Source organism: Sciurus carolinensis, chromosome 5, assembly GCF_902686445.1.
Source record: "Sciurus carolinensis chromosome 5, mSciCar1.2, whole genome shotgun sequence".
Taxonomy (NCBI): domain Eukaryota; kingdom Metazoa; phylum Chordata; class Mammalia; order Rodentia; family Sciuridae; genus Sciurus; species Sciurus carolinensis.
This window is the reverse complement of record NC_062217.1, coordinates 143,564,134-143,586,271: the sequence shown is the minus strand read 5'-3', so window position 1 is coordinate 143,586,271 and position 22,138 is coordinate 143,564,134. Positions and strand designations below refer to the sequence as shown.

The 22,138-nt window shown below is 37.4% G+C and overlaps 1 pseudogene; it reads right to left on the bottom strand.

Moving 5' to 3' along the window:
• Positions 1 to 19,392, bottom strand: part of LOC124985781 (cytochrome P450 2C26-like) — a 68,448-nt pseudogene extending 49,056 nt beyond the window's left edge.
• Positions 19,393 to 22,138: the final 2,746 nt, after the last annotated feature.

Here is a 22,138-nt window from a genome sequence, read left to right as displayed (position 1 = left end):
GGAAGCCAGAAATGAAGCTATAGGACTATCTGCCCAGCTGGATTTTGTTTTGTTTTGGTCCTATTCCTTCCTTTTATTATTCTATTTCCATCTTCTAGAATGGATGTATTTACTCTGTGCCACTCTATATTGGTTACATATAATGTTTTTATTTTTGGGAGTTCACCCTACAAGTTTGCTCTTGAGTCTTAGAATTGACTTTGCACGTAGACTTTTGGACAACCAAAATAAGCAGGAGTATTTTCTCTGAAAAATCAAAGCTGACTTAAAATGAAAATTAATCTAAAGAGGCAAAAAAAGAAATAAAAATATGTCAATTCATACTGGTAGAAAACAATTCAGCAAAAGTGTAGTGATAGTATTTATACCCCAGACATCTGTGTACCTAACAACGTAAAGCAGATACTACTCAACCTAAAGATTAAAGCAGGCCACAATACAATAATACTGGGTAATTTCAACACACCTCTCTCCTGATGAGATATGTCATCCAGACATAAAATCACTAAAGGCTCTTCAGACCTAAAAATATTATAAGTTAAATAGATTTAGTGGATATTAATAGAATATTTTATCCAACAACAACTAAATTCAACTTTTTATCCACTGATCATGGAACTATATCCAATTTGATCAGATTTTTGGACTCATAGTATCAAGTCTTAGAAAAGATTCTGTTTAACTACATGTAATCCCTTGCATCTATCCTATCAGGTCATAATGGAATGAAATTAGAAAATCAACAGCAAGAAACAACCACAGAAATTACATATGCCTATGGAGATTCAATAATACACTTTTGAACAATGAATAGATCATTGAGAGAAGGAGGGGAGAAATTAAAAATTCCTGGAGTCAAAAAATTATATCGATGCAACATACCAGATCTGTGAAACACCAGGAAGACAATTTGAGGACAAGAGTTTATAAAGTATGAACGAATACATTAAAAATAAGAATGATTCCAAATAACCTAATAATGTATCTCTAGGCCTTATAAGTTAAGAACAACTTGATCTGAACCACTGTAGAAAAAAGAAAATAATTAAGATGCAACTTGAAATTAATGAGAAATTTAAAAATTATAAAGGATTGATGAAAATGAAGACTTGATTCTTTGAAAAAAGTACAAGACTGATAAAACTTAGCCAAACTAAGTAAAGAGAGAAGACACAAATTAATGAAAATAGAAATGAAAAAGGAACTATGCTAGGGATGTCTCTGAAATCCAGAGGATTATTAGGGACTACCTTGAAAACTCGTATTCCAATAAAGGAGAAAATCTGGAAGAAATGGAAAAATTTATACCCAGATGCTGCTTACAAAAATTGAACCAAGAGGATATAGAAAACTTAATCATACCAATTATAAATAATGTGATTAAAGCAGTGATATAAACCTTTTAGAAAAGAAAAACTTATGACCAGATGGATTCACATCTGAATTCTATCAGAACTTTTAAAAGAACTAGTGCAGCTTTTTCTCATATTATTCCATGAAATAAAATGTATGTGTGTCTGTGGGGGGAGATATCTAATATTTCATTTTAAGAAACTCTTATCATGGTGATCCCCAAAACAGATAAGGACACATCATGGAAAGAAAACTAGAAACCAATAAATGTGATGAACATAAATGCCAAAATTCTTAATGAAATTTTGGCAAATCATGTTTGAAAGCACAGTAAGATTGTATATCTAAAAAGAACAAACAACAAAATTGTACATGATGTTTCATTCCAGGGATGCAGGGATGGATGGTTCAACACTTACAAATCAATAAACACAATTAATACATATATAGAATCAAGAAATAATAATCACATAGTAATCTTCATAGAAGCAGGAACAACCTGTGGCAAAATCTAGCACCTATTCATCTCAAAAATGCTGAAGAAAGTAAGGATAGAAACAACATCCCTAAACATCAAAGGGTTGTATATAACAAAACTGAGGTCAACATACAGTGAAAGGGAAAAAATTGAAAACATTTTTCTCTATTCTCCAGAAAAAAGACAAGGATGTCCACTGTCACTACTTCTGTTCAATGAAACACTTGATATTTTAGTCAGAGCAATAGGCAAGAAAAGGAAATAAATGTGATAAGAATAGGAAAGAGAGAAGTCAAATTACCACGGTTTGCTAGTGATATGATTCTGCATTTGGAGGATCCAAAGAAATTTTACCAGAAGACTTACAGTGTTGTTTCAGGAAACAAGGTCAGAAAAGTAAAAAGATAAATGATCAAAATATAAAAATCAATAGCTTTTATACACAGCAATAATAAATCCACTGAAGAACAAATAAGAAATACAATTCCATTCACAATAGCCTAAAAACAAAGAAATCCAAATTCCAATATCCTAGGAATGAATCTAACCAAGGAGGAGAAAAATCATTGATTAAAATTATATAACTGAAGAAAGAAACTGATAAAGACCTTAGAAGAAGGAAAGATTCCCCATGATCTTACATAGGCATAGTTAACATTACCAAAATGACCATATTAACAAAGCAACCTATAGATTCAATGAAATCCCAATCAAGATAACAATGCCATTTTCACAGAACTGGAAGAAAAGGTCCTAAAATTCTTTTGGAAAAATATAGGACCCAGAATAGCTTAGGCGATATGGAGCAATAAAAGTAATGCCAGAGGCATCACAATACCTAATCTCCAATTTTACTATAGTGATTAGGCAAGAAAACCTACATGGTTCTGTCATATAGACTAATGGAAAAGAAATCATGAAGATAAAACCACATAAGTGATCTGATCCTTGACAAAGGTGCCAAACATGTACATTGGAGAAAAGGCATTTTTGTTGTTTTTAAATGAGTGGTACTGAGAGTACTGAGTATCCATATATAAATCAATGAAACTAGATTCTTCTCCTTCATCCTGTCCATAGATCAAGTCACAGCGGATCAAAAAATCTAGGAATTACCAGAAACAATGCAATTGCTGGGGAAAAAAAAAAAAAGAAGGGGAACACTCCAACCAATAGGTATAGTCATTGATTTCTACAATAAGACTCCTAAAACTCAAAAAATAAAATTAAAAACTAGTAAATGGGTTTACATCAAGTTAAAAATCTTCTGTGCAACAATGGAAATAAAAAAGAATGTGAAGAGAGAACCTATGGAATAGGAGAAATAACTTTGCCAACTATTCTTCTGGCATAGGATTAATATTCAAAATACATAAAGAACTCAAAAAAATTTAACACCAAAAAACATAAATAACCCAACTAATAAATGCACAAATTAACTAGATACACACTTAACAAAAGAAGAAATACAAATACTGAACAAGTATATGAACTATACTTATCAACAGTTTTAGCAATTAGGAAAATTCAAATTGAAATGACACTGAAATTTCATCTCACTCTTATTAGAATGTCTGTCAAGAACACAAACAATAATAAAAGGGAGAGATGAGATGATGTGGAGGAAAAAAACCCACATTTAAGCCGTTGGTGGGATTGTAAATTAGGACATCCACTATGGAAATCATTATGAAGGTTAACAAAATACGAGGAATGGAATCACCATTTGATTCAGCTATTCCACTTCTCAGTAATTATCCTAAGGAATTAAATAATGAAAAGAAAGATGGGGAAAGTCCCACAAAAATCAATGGGAAATCAGTAGAGTAGAAAGGGACCAGGGGAAGTGAGGAAGTGAGAGAAAGGAGAAATACTGAAGGATAATTTTAGCTGGCATACATTGTTATGTTGTGTGCATGTATGAATATGTAGCAACAAATCCTACCACTATGTACAAGTATAAACCAGCTATAAAAATATTGGGAAAAAGAAAACATCAATAATAAATGTTGGAGAGCATTTTAAGTAAAAGGAATATTTTTACACTGTAGGTAGGATAGGAGATTAGTATAATCACTATGGAAATCACAATGGAGTTCTTCAAAAGAGTATAAATGGAACCACAAAATGACCAAGCTGTGCCACTCCTTGGTATTTATCTAAAAGACTTAAAGTAACATACTCTAAGAATACATATACACATTTATAGCAGCACAATTTACAATATCAAAGTCATGGAACTCACCTAGGTATCCTCCAATGGATGGATGGATAAAGATAATGTGCTATGTACACTCAATGAAGTTTTACTCAGTCTTAGTGAAATGTCATCTCCAAGGATATAGATGGAACTGGAAAACATAATGTTAAGTGACATAACCCAGACTCAGAAAATTAAGGATCACATTTTTTCTCTCATATGTGGCAGCTAGACAGAAGTGGAAAATTAAATGAAAAAAAAAAAAAAAAAGAACAGTAGAGAAAGGGAATGGGGAAAGGCAAAAGGTAGGGAAGAGGAAGTACGGGGGAAAGAAACTAACAAATTTGTACTATGTGAAAATATGAAGATAGCATAATAAATCTCACCCTGATGGAAAATTCCAATGTGTCAATAAAAAAACTTAAAAAAAAAAAAGATGACAGTACAGGAGTAATGACTCAAAGATGTTGAAGTAAGAAGGTCCAGGTGTCAGTCTTTCCAGAGAAACAACAATTGACCTAGCATAAACTGTCTGTTGCAACTCTTTTGGAACTCTGGAATCTAGTAGGAAACTATAGTCTCTAGGGAAATATTTGATAATGAAAAGTTCTAATAAATCTCAGTGTCTCACATACCAGTTACTATTCCCCACAAAGCAGCACGCAATTCAGGCAGCTGTGAGGACACTAGTTTAGAGTCTTGTTGCAACTTGTTGGTCTTAAAATGGGCAACAGGGATGGTGTTCTCCAAAAATCCTGGTTGTATGTTTTAGTCACTTGATCTTGATAATGGAGGAGTCATTACCCTGGGTGGTCATTGGATACTTTCTCATTCTCCCATACATTGAGTACAATAATTTCAATTGCATTTCATGACTCCAACTTCATATTTTGGTAGGTTGTTTATAATTATTTTCTTTACACCTGAGCTGTCAATTCTGTCTTTCCTCAGGTAGATTATTAGTATCAATAGAACAGGGTTCATTTATTCCAGCTATTTAATGATTTGATATTAATTCTTCAATGATAATTTACGCAGATCATTAAAGACAAAACGTGTGTAAAGTGCTTGTCAAAAATTTCTTGCCTGACCACTTAAGTAGCCCTAGTAACCACAGAATTAATCAATGAACCACAAAATGTGAAAGTAATCAGATAACTGAACTGTTGTTCACTTTAGGATGCAGTAGATGAAGTCCGGAAGATTGTTCATATCCAGGGATTATTGGTGATTTTTTATTTTCTCCAAAATACATTGTCTCATATCAGAAACAGTCTTAAGAATTGTATTATGACTCCCTGGAAAATAATCAATGAGAGAAGGAAAATTTTTGCAGACCAACAAAATACAAGTATTTATTAACTAGAAACAGGTAAGATAGACATGAATATTATTCCTATTGTAGAAAATAAAACTTTAAAATAAAACAAAATTGTGTCAACCTTGAGGGAGAAGTTTTTACTGTATATATTTAATAATTCCCAACTTATAGAAAGATTTAAGGGAGATAAGTAAGATCAGAGGATCAGAAACCATAATTCTTTTCTATACTCATACATCATCTTTAGAGAAAAAAGTAAGCCAATATAAATTCTCTCCTTTTTCAAACCAATTTTTCCCTAAAATTTGGAAATACAGATTGGCATGAATTACCATGATTGATGCTTTGTAGATTTGAATAGAGTTTATGGGAGTTAGGGTCACCAGAGAAAGAGTCTAATGCTTGGTAATTGAGAATTGTGCTTAGTAGAGGGAAGGAAACAGGGTCAGGGAAGAGGAGAGAGAAAGGGGAAGTGGTGGGGACAGAATTAGAGCATATTATATTCCATGCTGCATAATTATGTCAAAATGAATCGTATAGTTATATACAACTAAAAAGAACTAATAAAAAATTTTATAAATTAAAAAAGAAAGCATAATTCTCTGCTTTTCATTATATGTAGAATCATCATAAAGTAATTACTATAAAACAGGGGTAGGGCTTTGAAAATGCCATGAAATGCAGTTGGGTATTCTATTCATGAAGTAGTTAGGGACAATTTACTTTAATGAAGAATGCAGAACCTGCCAGCTAAGTATAGGGAAAAACTGTTCCAGGTCCTATACACTGAATTGCAATCATTTCTTTAGCCTAACCCTACTTCCTTGTCAGGCAGGATGCCATCTGCAGTGTTGTTTTGGTTTAAATGAGAGGTGTCCCCTGAGAGCTCCTGCATGAGAAAATGCAAGAGGTTCAGAGGTGAAAATATTGAGTGCTGAGAGCCTTAACATAATCAGAGCATTAATTCTCAGAGATTAATTTGGTGGTAACTCTAGGCAGGTTGTGGCTGGGGTAGGTGGGTCATTGAGGGTTGTCTTCTGTGTATGTATTTTGTTCATGGTGAGTGGAGTCTGTCTGCTACCTGGTCCAATGCCCTGAGCTGCTTTTCCCCACCACATCCTTCTGCCATTATGTTCTGCTCACCTCATGTGCCCCAAAATGGAGTCAGTCACTTATGGACTGACACCTCGCAGACTGTGACCTCCAATAAACTTTTCTTACTCTAAATTTTTCTTTTGAGGCTTTTTGGTCACAGCTGTAAAACCACTGACTAAAACAAGCATCAAAATCTCTGCCCAGTTCAGTTTCCTTAGAGAACGTATGCTCAGATTCTCCCTCACTGGGTTTCTTCCACATCCAGTGTGGGTGAGGGATAGGGCTTCTGTTGGAGCCAGCTGTAGATTAATCATGAAAAATCTTATTTAATAAAATAACCATAAGAGATAATTATCTTTTTAAATCACAGAGGATGTGATGGATTGAGACATGCTAAGGTCTGGTTTCGAAAAACAATGGAGGAGTCCACCTTCCCCTTATTTATAGTTGTACAGTTAAAAGAGGAGCTGCTTCTATGAGGAACAGGATGGGGAGGAGTTAAGGAAGCCATATGCTCCAGTGGGACATCCTAACAGGCTCAGCATTTTCCCAGTAGTGAGGTACTACGTAGACATCACATACTTCAGGTGATCTGGAACAATTGCTCAATGATTGCCAGTTCCTGAAAGCAAGATTCCAGTGTCTGACAGCTCACCAAAACTAGTTTTAATTGCTGGTCATAAATGACTCCTCACATTACATCCTTTATATTCTAAATGAAGGGGTTTTTGGGGGGTGTGTTTCTGTGTGTGTGTGTGTGTGTGTGTGTGTGTGTGTGTATGTCTAGGGTTGATATTTTATTGGTTATTTTTAGTTATCTATGACAAGAGAATTCATTTTGACATCATATGAAAGCACAAAATTAATTTATTCTAATTCAATCCCCAGTACTTCTCCACTCTTCCTCCCACAACTATTCCCTTCTCTGTACTTTTCTGATCTTTCTGCTATTTACTTATCAATTTTTTTGGATTAGTGACTTGTGTATGTACATGATGGTAAGAGTCACTGTAGTATATTTGTATATGTACAGAGGAATGTTAGGATAGATTCAAACCATTGTCTTTCCCTTTTCCTTCACTCCTCCCTTTGTTTCTTTCCCCTTTATCTTCTCCACTGATATTCTTTCTATTCATTTTCTTTAATCTGATCCACCTTGGTTTGGATTAGCTTTTGCATATCAGAGAAAATATTTGGGTTTTGGTTTTGTGGGACTGGCTTATTTCACATTGCCTAATAATCTCCAGATCAATCCATTTACTGACAAATAACATAAAGTCATTTTTCCTTACGACTGAGTAATACTCCAATGTGCATATGTAACAAAAATTTTAATCCATTCATCTGTTCAAGCCCACCTAGGTTGAGTCCACAGCTCAGTTATTGTGAATTGTGCTGCTATAAACATTGATGTGGGTGCATCACAATAATATGGTGATTTTAAGTACTATGAATATATTCCAAGGAGTGGGGTAACTGGGACCAATGAGGGTTTCATTCACAATTTTCTGAAGAAGCTCCATGCTGCTTTCAAGAGTGGTTGCACCAATTTGCTTTCCCACCAACAATGTATCAATGTATCCATTCCCCCATATCTTCCCAACATTTATTGTTACTTGTATTCTTGATAATTGCCATTATGACTGGAGTGAGGTGGAATCTCAGTGTTGTTTTAATCTGCATTTCTCTAATTGCTTGAGGTGTTGAACTTTTTTCAGATAGTTGTTAACCATTCATATTTCTTCCTTCAAGATGTGTCTGTTTAGTTCCTTTGCCCATTTATTGATTGGGTTATTTGTTGTTTTGGTGATAAGCTTTTTGAGTTCCTTGTATATACTGAAGATTAATGTTCTGTCTGAAGTGCAGGTGGCAAAGATTTTCTTCTATTCTGTATGCACCCTCTTCATGTTCTTGATTATGTCACTTGCTGTGAAGAATTTTTTAGTCTGATACCATCTCCTGTATTGATTCTTGATTTTAATTCTTGCATTTTAGGAGTTTCATTGAGGAAGTTGGTTCATAAACCAACATGTCAGAGTTGGGCCTACTTTTTCTTCTAGTAGTTGGATGACTCTGATTTAATGCCCAGGTCTTCAATCCACTTTACGTTGAGTTTAGTGCAGAGTAGGAGATAGGTGTTCAATTTTATTCTACTACATATACATTTGAAGTTTCCCCAGCACCATTTTTTAAAAAGAATATGTTTTCTTCAACATACATTTTGAAACCTTTTGTCAAGTATCAGAAAACTGTTTCTGCCAAGTAAGTGCTGAAATTTCTAAGTGGTGATTGGAGTGCAGCCATTGTGATTGATGAGTTCTCCACAGGGTCCTGGATGTCCACTGAGTGCCATGACATTGCTCAGATGCAGTCACCAAAGTACTTTATAAAGGTTAGACTTTGGGGTTACTGGGTAAAGCACTGGCCAGAGAGCCAATGGGCTTGCATATCATCACTTATGTGGGCATTCATTTTTCTGTGCATAAAGTGAAGGACTCGGTCATATTTTCCTGATATTCCAAGACACCCAACTCTGGCTCACATTGTGGTGTCTAGATTCATTTCGGTGCATGGACCACTAGAAGGTTTGTCTTGTCAGAGTAAAGACCATATGTGTTTTCTCAGAAAGAAGGGATAGGATTTTTTTCTCACCTGGATCCAAAGAGAGCTCAGACTCTCCAGGCTTTCATTTAATTTCCCCATAAAGCTGAGAAAATGCTGATCTTTATAATTAAAATGATTATGGAAGATAATGGAGCAAATCACATTGCGAGGAGCACAGCCCAAGATAAAGGTGGGATCACAGGGTGAGGCTAAAGAAGTGGAAACATTAAAAGTTAACATTCAAATATACATAAAAATGTATTTTTCTTTGAGATAACAGAGAAAGGTAGTCATAGAAGCTCTAAGCAATATCTATCTAGAAAATCGCTTGAGATGAAAAATATTTGTTATGCTAAATATCATTATCACCTTTACCTTAATCTCAAATTGATATTTAATTTCTAACCGGTTTAGTACTAGTTTTCATAGTGCTTCATTCAAATCCACTGCCTTTTTAACCCAAAGTGTCACTTATTTGAGAAAACGTTTTAAAAGATCACTTAAAAAACACCTGTTCATTCAATTTCAGTGCAGAATCTTATTTGTCATCTAACCTATAGATAATTAGGAATTATGTAGAATGGAAAAGACATTAGGGTCATTAATTTTAAATATGTATATGTGTGTGTGTGTGTGTGTGTGTGTGGAGTGACAATTGAAAGATTTATGCATGAATTTTTTTGTAGTTGTTTTTTGATACCAGGGATTGAACTCAGGGTCTCTCAACCACTGAGCCACACCCCCCACCCTATTTTGCATGTTATTTAGAGATTGGGTCTCACTGAGTTGCTTAGTACCTCAACTTCTGAGGATGACTTTGAATTAGATCCTACAGCCTCAATCTCCCAAGTGTTGGGATTACAGGCATGGGCTACTAGGCCGGGCTGAAAGATCCATGTGTAAAACAAGCAGAGGTCAAGACCAAATTAGAGCAATGTATAAATTTGTACATTTTTGAAACAAATAAATAAACTGAATACATTCATGTTTTATGAGGAAAAATGGCAAATGATGACAAGAGCTTATGAAAATAAAAGTGAGAAATTTTTATTTTAAAGTAAATTCTGGGTAACACAAAGGTTAAATTCGTAAGTGGAATCTGTTTCCCTTTACATCATGAGGGAGGGAGGGAGAGACAGAGAGAGAGAGAGAGAGAGAGAGAGAGAATTGTGCTATCTTAGGAAATACAGCCCATTATCTTTAAATGAATCAACGTTTAATCTATTTGGCAATGATACCCCTTGATACCCCTTCATGAACTTTTGGAACATTTCTCTGAATCATATAGTCACCAGTAGAACAATATAATTTGGTAAATTTTAATGCCAGTCGTCATTTTATTAATCCTATCATTTTATAAGTAAAGAAATTAAAGCAGAACAAGGTTCTTTTTGTGGGATGCTATGAAAAGGAAATTAAAATTAGGCGATCAATGCATTTCATTTGTAAAAAAAAAAAATGTATCTTACTTCACAACTGTAGTTTAAAAGTTTCCTTGGTAAAAAGTTAATCAAGGAAGTGAAAGACCTCTAGAAGGAAAATTACCAAAAACTGATGAAAGAAATTAAAGACAGATACACACACACCAAAAAAATGGAAAAACCTCCCATGCTCATAAAAAGGAGAATTAGCATTGTTAAAAGATCTTACTATTGAATTCAATTTTCACATTCAAATCAATTCTCATGATAATACCAAAGACATTCTTCAAAGAATCAGAAAAAAAATCCTAAATTTCATGTGGAAACATGAAAGAACCCAAATACTAAGACAAGCTTGAGCAAAGGAACAAATGCCTGACTTCAGGCCATACACAGAGCAAAACAGCATGGCACTGGAATAAAAACTGTCAAACAGAACAATGGAAGAGAATAGAGTTGGGGCACTGGGACATGCATCTACACTGGACTGGTTCTCAACAAAGTTACCAAACTTATGGTGGAGAAAGGAGACCCTCTTCAATAAATGGAGCACACAGAAGATGGCAAATTTATCTCTCCTTTGTACAAAATTCAACACAAAATGTCTCAGAGATATTATTGTAAGATCTGAAACTCTAAAAAAGATAGAGGAAAACAGGTGAAACACCTCAAGATGGATACAAGTAATTTTTTTTAATATGACCCTTAAAGCAAAATTATTCAAGTAGATTATATCAACTGAAAAACTCTTTGACAACAGACAACAGAATGAAGATACAACCTACAGAATGGGAGATAATATTGGCCAGTTATTCATTTTACAAAAGATTAAAATGGACAATATAAGGAATGAAAAAATTTAATAACAATCCCCAACAACACAATTAAAATTGGGCAAATGATCTTAATAGGCACTTCTCAAAAGAAGAAACACCACTGACCAATAAATACATTTTTAGAAGGCTCAATATCGTTACAATCAGGGAAATGCAAATTGAAACTCCAATGAGATATCATGTTGACCCAGTTCTATTGGCAATCATAAAAACACAGAAACAAAAATAAGAAATCCAAATTACCACCATGACCATCACAACAAATAACAAATACTGGAGAGGTGTGCAGAAAAAGTACAACTTACTCCTGTTGGTTAGAATGTATATTAGGATAGCCATTATGTAAATGAGTATGGAGTTTCCTCAAACATAAATGAATTTTCCATTGGATCCAGGTGTCCTGCTTCTGGTACACAGATGAAAGAAATGAAATCAACAAACCAATTTGATTCCTGAATGTTCAGAATAATTATGACACTATAAGAGCTAAGCTATCATATAAATGTATGTACTTATCAACAGATGAGTGGATAAAGACAATATGTTATACATACAAAATGTATTCATATTCATCATTAAGAAGAGTAAAATCTTATTATTTGCTAAAAAGAAGGCAGAACTGGGGGAACTGATGGTAAATGAGAGGTGAGAAACAGAAAGTCAAGTATTGCATGGTCTCTCTCAGGTGTGGAAGGTAAAATGAATGTGAACCTGAGGGTAGAAGAGTGATTACTGGAGATGGGGAAGGGTGTGTGATGATGGTGATTAGAGTAGAGATATGGAGAGGATTCATTTAACAGTATATGTTGCACATATGTGTGGGAATACCATAGTGACCCTCATTAATGTGGACTGATTATATGATAATAAAAGATGCAATAGAATAATTTAAAAACAAACAAATAAAAATATGATGCAAAGGAAGTTTAGAGCATTGGGTAAGAGTAAAACTTTCAAGTTATCTACTCCTCCAACAGGCACTGTAAATGTTCTAGGGTTCTAAGTTTTCAGAACAAAAGTTTATTTTAGTTATAGTGTTAGATGGTAATAAGAAAACCTGGGAATATCTTTGTGTATGTCATTCACAGGTAAAGTCTTATTTTCATTCTTTCCTATTGTGTTAATTTGAAGAGAAATTTGAAAACAGAAATCTGGATCCCAGCTGAAAATCAGAGACATTATGAAAAACACTCCTTGGTCCAGTAAAGAAGACAAAGAGAGAGGTAAGTGATTATCATAAGCATGATTAATGAGACATTCAGGAGATATGCAAATCAATAAAAAAACTACTGATTAGGATAATTACTAGGTACTGGACTTGGAAGAAACACTGAGAGATGTCAGACAGCAAAAGTGACTGTAGAACCACACTCCAAATAAGTGAAAGCACACCTCACTTGCTTCATCTCCACAGGGTCTAAGGCTGATGTTTCCACTGTGTCCAATGGACAGTGGTGAAAGCTGTGGAATGGGAAACTCAAAAATGTGCCCTGGGGAAACCCTGCTCTTTAACTCTTCAAGAAAATGAATCTCTAAACCTTCTGTCTTCATGATGCAATAATTTGAAAACAGAAACACAGCTGGTCACAGGAGCATTATATGACCTTTTCACCCACCATGCAGCCCACTCATGCCTGTACAGAGGCAGCACAGATCCACAGACTCTAGCTCTCTGCTTCAAATCATCCCACCTCCACATGAGGACTGACAGCACCCATAATTAAAGGTCTTGTTGTTGCTGAAGTGTGTCTGCTTGACACAGAAGGAGCAGTCTGTTAAAGACAGTGATATGATGAGTCACTCACACTTGGTTTTCCTCAACTCCTCCACAAGGCAGCAGGTTTCCTCTTGAACTGGGTCCTAAATGCTCCTCTTCCCCATCCCAAAATTCTGCAGAGTAATGAGTGAGAAGGGCCTCAACTCTCTCCATCTGTTTCTAGTACTAAAACTGATACCTAAATGAGGGAGAGCAGAATCTAGGAGTGATATCCCAGGTGAGGTAGTCAAAGTTGATGAGTGGCAACCACATAGATGGTCAAAGTCAAGCTGGTTTTCTCTTTTTCATTCTCCTCATTCCCATGACCATTGCTCACCCACTTCACATGCATTCATATTTACCAAATCCTTTATTAGCTCTATCAACCCTGGGAAACTGCCTCTTCCAGAAAATACTTCTCCATGATCAATCAGGGCTTCCTTCACAGCTTCATATCCATGAAATACCAAAGGGGGCCTCATTCCCAAATACAGAGTGAACACAGGGCCATAGACTTTTGAAACCTGGAAAAGGAAAAGATAATGTAAATATTTTGTGAACAAGATCAGCAGCTGATCTACATGTTTGGAATCATTCAGTGTATTGTTCAGATAATTCTTGTTATATTTGTTATGTTTGATTCTGAATTTTGTTCACAAATGTGATGGCAATCATAACTGTCACTTATGAATGATCTCTGAGGTTCCATGCCTGGCTTAGGCAATTCATAACTACTCTAAAGTTAATCTTCACACCAGTGCCTTTAGGGGACTTATTTGTCCTCTTTTAGATGCAGAGAAAATGAAGGCAGAGAGTTACAATGTCATTTGTAGTGTACTATAACTAACAGAACATCCAACTTTGAACCCTTATTTTGTCGACTTCTGAAGTTTGAACAATAGTTAGTCCCCAGTGCTTATTCATCTTTGCACTGATGCCCAGCTGAATTAGCAGGACTTTTATCATAGAGATTTTGACTGAATAAGCCCATGATGACTATTGGAAGTTTATTTTTAATGGTGACCCAGATGATCTTAACACTCATAGGTTGAAGCACTGGTATCACTAACACAGCAAGAGACTGAGTACCATGGAGGCAGCACCAGGCCATGTTGCATATCTTGGAAGAACAATTTCTCTTAGCTGGCAGCAATTCATAGACTACAGACTGCAGCTTTATGCAAAACTCCAAGAATTCTGTTACTACATAGAGGATCCTGAGTGGTTAATTGTTTCCTTCCAACTCTTTTGCTGCTGCTCAGCACATAGTTCTTTCTCTATTAATGGCTTTATGAGGTAGGATTGATAAATATCAAGTATATATGTTTAGAGTTAAAATGTGAGTTTTTAAAGTACACATTGCCAATTGATTACCACAGCCCACCTAATTAAATATATGTCATTCTTAATGTTTTCACATGTGTGTGGTCTAAATACATTAGTAATTTTACATGTGAGATTCATAATTATTTACTCTAGTCATGATACTCTGCCTTATTTCTCCAGTGCTTATTCACTTTGTAACTGAATATCTGTACCCTTGGACCAACATGTCACATTTTCTTCCATATTCCAGACCCCAATAACCACCATTCTACTCTCTATTACTGAGTCTACTGCTTTTTTCTTTGTTTTGTAAGATTCCAAATGTAAGTGAGATCATGTAGTAATATCTTTCTGTGTGGCTATTTCCCTCATCATAAAGTACTCCATGTTGTGATAATAAGTAGGAGGTCCTGAGACGCCATCGGGTGGAGCTAACCTGCCTGCCTTTTCCCCAAGCCGAGGTCAGACACCATTGGGCAGAGTTAGTTGGCCCACCTGTCCTCCAAGCAGAGGTAGGATGCCATCATGGAGCTAGCTAGCCTGCCTGACCCCCACATTGAGGTCAGACACCATTGCTGAGCCTGCCTGCCTGCCTGCTCCTCTACTGTGGAGGGACACTGCACTTGCCTCAGTTGTCTCATGCACCCAGCTGGGGCTTCCCAGTTTCGTTGGAGGCTGGTGCAGGCATTTTGAACTATTCCTGAGGCCGTGGCCATCATTGGAAGGGCGGCTCCTTTCCTGAGACACCTACAATGTTGGGGCGGGCTCTGAGGGCCCCAGAGCCGCACCGTGGCCTGATCTCTAAGATGGCGCCTGGCAGCTTGCCAGACACAGCTGCACTCATAAACAAGTTTTAGGAAGTAACTCTGGTTGGCTGTTGTACATGAGGCAATCCTGGTATCTGCCTGGAGACTGTTCCTTGATAGGCTGACTTTCCTGGTAGTCTACTCTCTGATAGGCTGATGTTCTCAATATAAGTCTGAGACTTGTGGAATAAAGCCCCTTTTGGTTCCTGTGATCAAGAAAAGCGTACGTGTTGTGATTGTCCCCGCAGGTGGTGGGTGATCATAAGTGGTGCCGAAACCCGGGAACTTGAGTTACAAAGAAGGAACTGATCAGGTAAATACAGGGAAAGTAAAGTACAGTCTGGCCAGGTTAAAGTTCACGGGAAAAGCGACGGAGTTAAAGTTCGTGGGATAAGCGATGGAGATTGAGTGTTTGTAAGGGCTTTCGCTTTTGTTTTGCTAGTTAAAATGCTTTTCATTCTGTTAGTTTAATAGAGAAATTGGGCACTGAAATGTCACGAATGCGCATGGAAGGTCCCTTAAAGGATTTGCTCCGGGTCAATGGAATTCCTCTTGAAACTAAAACAGCCTGAACCAAATGCAGAGAGGCCATAAAACAAGGGGAAGAAGTTTTGGAGGAAATAAAAGAGGAATGGTCTAAAGCATCAGAAAGGGCGTCAATAAGATCAGAGACAGACAAGGAAAATGAAACTGGGTGTGAGGAACAACTTGTTAGGAAGAGGGAAATCAGTTTAGGGGAGGGTCCCCCATTAGGAGTCTGCCCTACGTTATCCGCCCTTAAGGCCTGCTTCTCTCCAGGACCTCCCAAAGGGGGCTCCAAGTTTCTCCCCAAAGAGCGGTCGCCTAAAGAACCACCAGCTCCTCCCCGTTGCATCTCCTTCCAGAAACTTGCCACGTAGTAAACAAACCAGCCCAACCATCAGTGGCATGTCCTAGTAAGGAGTATGATATAGTAGCCCCAGTCCCCACAAATATTGGGAGATAATTGTTTCACAATTTTCTGCGTCCAAACCTGAATTGATTACTAACCAGGATTAAGGGTTAAAATGCCCTAGGCATCAAGTTTCTGCTGGAACATTTTGGTCCCTTTCAGATCCAAATCTCAGTCAAGGCTTACATTGAAATGTAAATAGAGAAAACCTGAAGGCTCAGTAGGAGACCGGTCTCAAACCCAAGAAAAAGAAAAAAAAAAAAGAGCAAAAGTCTTACCTGAACTCCAGAAAAAGTAAATTTTATGGTGCTTTACTAAAGTACTTAACGGCCGCTTCATTTTTCCAGGACTCTTGTTTTTTTTGAATTCTACATATTTTTGAGCTCATGACTTTTTTGATCAGTTCTATTTTTTTTTATTCAACTAGAGTTTTGAACATCTGTTACATTGCAATGGAGATTCACCTATAAAGTTTTAAGGCCTTTGATTTTGTGTTATGTGTATGTCATGCTGTCCAATGTCATGTTTTGTCTGTATCAAAATTGAGTGCTCCTAAAATTAAAATTTAAAAATGGATCCAAATATTTTTAATTCACGTGATTTAAAAAGGTTCGATTTAAATTGGGTAAACTAATAGAAGTAAAATGTCTTGAAAATAACTTGCAAGTCTCTAGGTGGTCAAACTAACATAATGTTGATGTTTATAAAATGTCTAACATCAATTTTTCTAGGACTTTCCTCCAACAAGAAAAAGCTGGCAAATATTGTTCAGGACACTTGTCTAATATCTTGTTTTTTTTTAAGAAAATAAGTGAATTAGAATTGACATGCATGGGATTACTCAAATGTGTTTGTACAGAAAACTGTTTTGTGTCATCACTAAACTAAAAACAAGGTTACTAAGAGTTATGTCTTAATAGGTACAATTCTATACACAAAGAGTTCTAAACGTTTCAACTGTGTTTCAATTAGAGTACTATAAACAACAAAATATTTAATCTTATTAAAATAGAGTAATTTTTTTTTAATTCAGAAATTTCATAAGAGTTGTTTCAGAATGTGAACAAAGAGGTCAACAGATTAAAAAAACAAATAAAATAGAAGGTTCTAGATATGGAAATAAATCTAGTGAAAAACAAAATGTTTCTGGGTAAGAAAGTGCTTATGTGATAAAATACATGAGGGTCTAAATAAGTGCTAAGAAAGTCTGTAAATAAACAAAAAGGGGGAATAGGGGAGACCTTCAGTTCCCCTAAAGATAAACTTTCTCTTTGCCTCTTTATTTTAAAAATTTTTAACTCTAGATTATGAGGGTCACTGTGCTGCTGAGAGACATGGCAATCATAAACAACATGATAGAGTGACGGTAAAATGGAAGGATGTTCTTACAGGACAATGGAACGGCCCAGACCCGGTGCTTTACTGGAGCCGCGGCTGGGTTTGTGTGTTTCCACAGGATAAAACATCACCTATCTGGGTTCTTGAGTGACTAACTCTACCAGTGCCAACGCTACCAACAAGTAACTCAGACCAACATACTTCTGATGACTATGATGCTCATAGCCCCCCTTGAACTAACTTACAACCTCTTTTTAGTCTCTTAGGATGCTATCTCTCTCAATGTTGGAATGCTTCTAGGTTCCTGCTGGCAGTCTTAATGTGTGTTCCTACCTTCCTACCAGTCCCAGTCTCTGTTACAGATGCGGAATTGCCAGTGTTGGCATCACAGTGGCCGTGGTCGCCAGGGTAGCAGTCTCTGCAATGGCAGCCGCAACCGAAGCACGAGCATTGACACAACCATACAGACAGCAAGAACAATCACTTGGCCGAAAATACAGCTGCAGCCTTACAGACTAAAGAGACCCTAAACCAACATCTAACAGCAGGCATACTCCTTGTAAATCAAAGAGTGGACTTACTACAAGAACAAGTGGATATCTTGCAAGAACTTTTGGGACTGGGATGTGTTTATCCTTTAAGAGCAGTGTGTGCCACCCCTATTGCTTATAATAACCTTAGCTCTGTGGTTATGTTATCTAAAAATCTCTCTGTCTACCTTACTGGCAATTGGTCATCTACGTTTGATAATTTAACCAGTCAGCTACGAGCTGAAATACTCAGAGTCAATGCCACCAGGGTTCAAGTTGCATCAGTATCCAATATGTTCTCTTTGTTATCTAAAGCCCTGGGATGACAAAACAGTGGGCTGGAGCAGTAGCTGTTCTGATTATTATCTGCTTAGGGATAGCCTATGTTATACGCAACCAAATCAGAGCTCGCCAAGATGCCTGACATCATCGATGGGCTATAGTACAGGCTTTGACAGCCATTGAGACAGGCACATCCCCCCAAGTATGGCTAAGCATGCTGGACCAGTAGTCAAAGACGGGTAAGCTCTGTGGAAATGCATACCAACCTAAGGGTTCTGACTCCTGGAGATCAGAATTCCAATGACGGGTAAGGATGTAATTTGCCATGGACAACCTAAGACAGGCATGGTCCCAAGTCATCTTTTCTTTATTTAAAGAATAAGGGGGAGATGTCAGGGGCGGTCTCTGAGGGCCCCAGAGCCGCACTGTGACCTGATCTCTAAGATGGCGCCTGGCAGCTTGCCAGACACAGCTGCACTCATAAACAAGTTTTAGGAAGTAACTCTGGTTGGCTGTTGTACATGAGGCAATCCTGGTATCTGCCTGGAGACTGTTCCTTGATAGGCTGACTTTCCTGGTAGTCTACTCTCTGATAGGCTGATGTTCTCAATATAAGTCTGAGACTTGTGGAATAAAGCCCCTTTTAGTTCCTGTGATCAAGAAAAGTGTACGTGTTGTGATTGTCCCCGCGGGCGGTGGGCAATCATATACAGGACACTGGAAGACCTTTGACAGGACTCAGGAATCAAGAAGAGGAGGTATTGAGAGACTCAGGACTAACTCAGAGCAGCCAGATGAGTCTCTTCCACTGGGCTGGGCTCCCTGGATGGGTCAGTAGTCCCAGATTGCAGTGAACTTTGTGGAGTAGAGTTGCCCTGTGAGACTCCTTCACTGGAGTCATGAATCCAGACAACTGGGAGCATTGCAGAGAAGGACCACCCAGCAAGAGGCTTTGGCACAGGGCAAGGGTCCCAAACCTGGGCAGTAGGTCCAGTCCCCAGGAATGTCATAGAACAGGGCTGCTCAGAGACAGAGTCCCTCACAGGGCCAGGATCCCAGATGAGGTGGTAGTTCCATGCTCCAGGGAACATCACAGAGGAGGGCTGTCCATCCATCTAGAGTCTCAATCTCAGGATAAGGCTCCACAGCCCTGGAGGTAGGTCCAGATCCCTGGGAACATTGCAGAGGAGGGCTCCTCAGCCCAGGTGGTAGTTCTGGACTGAAGGGAACTTCTCAGAGGAGAGCTGCCACTGAGACGTCCCCACAGGGTGAGTCTTCCCCGTTGGGCAAGGTTTGTCCACCAGGGTGGCAGAACAAGAGACACAGGCCCAGACTAGCCATGCCCCATCCCACAGTTTAGTCCATATTTTGACTGACCATCAGTCAACAAGTGGAGGTACCTCTATCCACCAGCAGGAAATATACCCACCCTGAAGGCCAACACTCCTAGAGGGGCAGCTTCCTTGTGTATCACTGCATTATCAAGTTTCTCCAAGACTTCAGGCTACTAAAGGCTAGGAGGCAAGTTATTAGAAATCTATAGGGACACTATAAGTCAACAGAATTTCACTACTAGAGGGGTAGATATCTGACCAATATGAGAAAACAAGGGAAGAAAATGTCCCAAACAAATCTAGATGCTATATCAATAAAATCCAATGACAGCATAGGAGAAGAAATTTCAGAAAGGGAGTTCAGAATGTACATAATTAAAATGATCAGAGAAGAAAACAATGACATGAAAGATCAAATGCAGACTTTGAATGAAGGCACCACTCAACAGTTTGAAGAGCAAATGTGGGAAGCAAAAGATCATTTCAATAAAGCATTAGATACTGAAACAAAAAGAACAGACAGATATTCTTGAAATAAAGGAAACAATAAACCAAATTAAAAACTCCATATAAAGAATAACCAATACGATAGAACACCTGGAAGACAGAACCTCAGACAATGAAGAAAAAATATTTAATCTTGAAAACAAAGTTGACCAAACAGAGAAGATGGTAAGAAATCATAAACAGAATCTACAAGCATTATTGGATATCATGAAAAGGCCAAATTAAAGAATTATTGGAATTCAGGAAGGCTTAGAGAAACAAACCAAAGGAATGAATAATCTACTCAATGAAATAATATCAGAAAATTTCCCACATCTGAAGAATGAAATGGAAAATCAAGTACAAGAGACTTATAGGACTCCAAATATACAAAATTACAACAGACCCACACTAAGGCATATTATAATGAAAAAACCTGATATACAAAATAAAGACAGAATTAAAAAGGCTGTAAGAGAACAGAATCAAATTACTTTCAGGGGGAAACCAATACGGATATCAGTAGATCTTTCAACCCAGACACTAAAAGCTAGAAGGGCCTGGAACAACATTTTTTAAGACCTGAAAGAAAATGCATGCCAACCAATAATCTTATACCCAGCCAACTTACCTTCAGATATGACAATGAAATAAAAACATTCCATGATGAACAAAAGCTAAAAGAATTTACAAATACAAAGTCAGCCCTACAAAATATTCTCAGCAAAATATTCCATGAGGAAGAGATGAAAAACAATGATGTAAATCAGCAAAGGGAGGAACTAGTCTAAAGGAATAGCCAAATAAAGGAAAAACCAAGTCATGTCATGTCGGGGTTTCCGGGATCCCCAGCCTTGGGCATGGTCAAGATGGCGCCTGACGCTGAGCCAAAAGCGGCCAGCTATACAGTAAACAACCAGCGAATTCCAATGATTGGCTAGTTAACGATGTGATTAGAGCATGCCCCCCTCGTGTACCTATCCTATGCTTGCAGCTGTCCGCGTTTACCTCGTGTACTCTCCCCTGATTGGTTGAAGTGTATATAAGCCTGGTGGGTGGGAGAGTAGGAGGGCGAAGGCTGAAGCTGAGCTGGAAGCTGGGAGTGCGCGGAAGCTGGGAGTAAGAAGAAGCCGAGAGAAGAGAAGCTGGAAGTGCGCGGAAGCTGGGAGTAAGAAGAAGCTGAGAGAAGAGAAGCTGGGAGTGCGTGGAAGCTGGGAGTAAGAGAAGCGTAGGAGAGGGACTGTGCATAATAAACTTCCAAAGCTTCAGACATTTGTCGTGTCTCTCTCTGCGGCCAGAGGGAACGCGATAATGTCAAAAACCAAAAATGAGTCAAATGACCGGGAATACAAATCATATCTCAATAATAACCCGGAATGTTAAAGGCCTGAACTCATCAATCAAAAGGCATAGGGTAGCAGATTGGATTAAAAAGAAAGATCCAACAATATGCTGCCGGCAAGAGACTCACCTCATTGAAAGAGATGCCCACAGACTAAAGGTGAAAGGATGGGAAAAAACATACCATGAACATGGACTCAGCAAAAAAGCTGGAGTACCCATCCTCATATCAGATAATGTGTACTTCAAGCCAAAGTTAGTCAGAAGGGATAAAGAAGGACATTTCATACTGCTTAAGCTAAGCATAAATCAACAAGACATAACAATCATAAATATCTATGCACCAAACAGTTGCTCATCCATGTACATCAAACAAATCCTTCTCAATGCCAGAAATCAAATAGACCACAACACAATAATATTAGGTACTTTTAACTCTCTCACCACTAGACAGATTTTCCAAACAAAAATAGAACAAAGAAACCATAGATCTCAATAACACAATCAATAATTTAGACTTAACAGACATATATGTTATATACCATCCAACAAAGAACGAATACACCTTCTTCTCAGCAACACATGGATCCTTCTCTAAAATAGACAATATTATATGCCACAAAGCTAATGTTAGCAAATACAAGAAGATAGAGATGCTCCCTTGATTTCTATCAGATCACAATGGATTGAAATTAGAAAT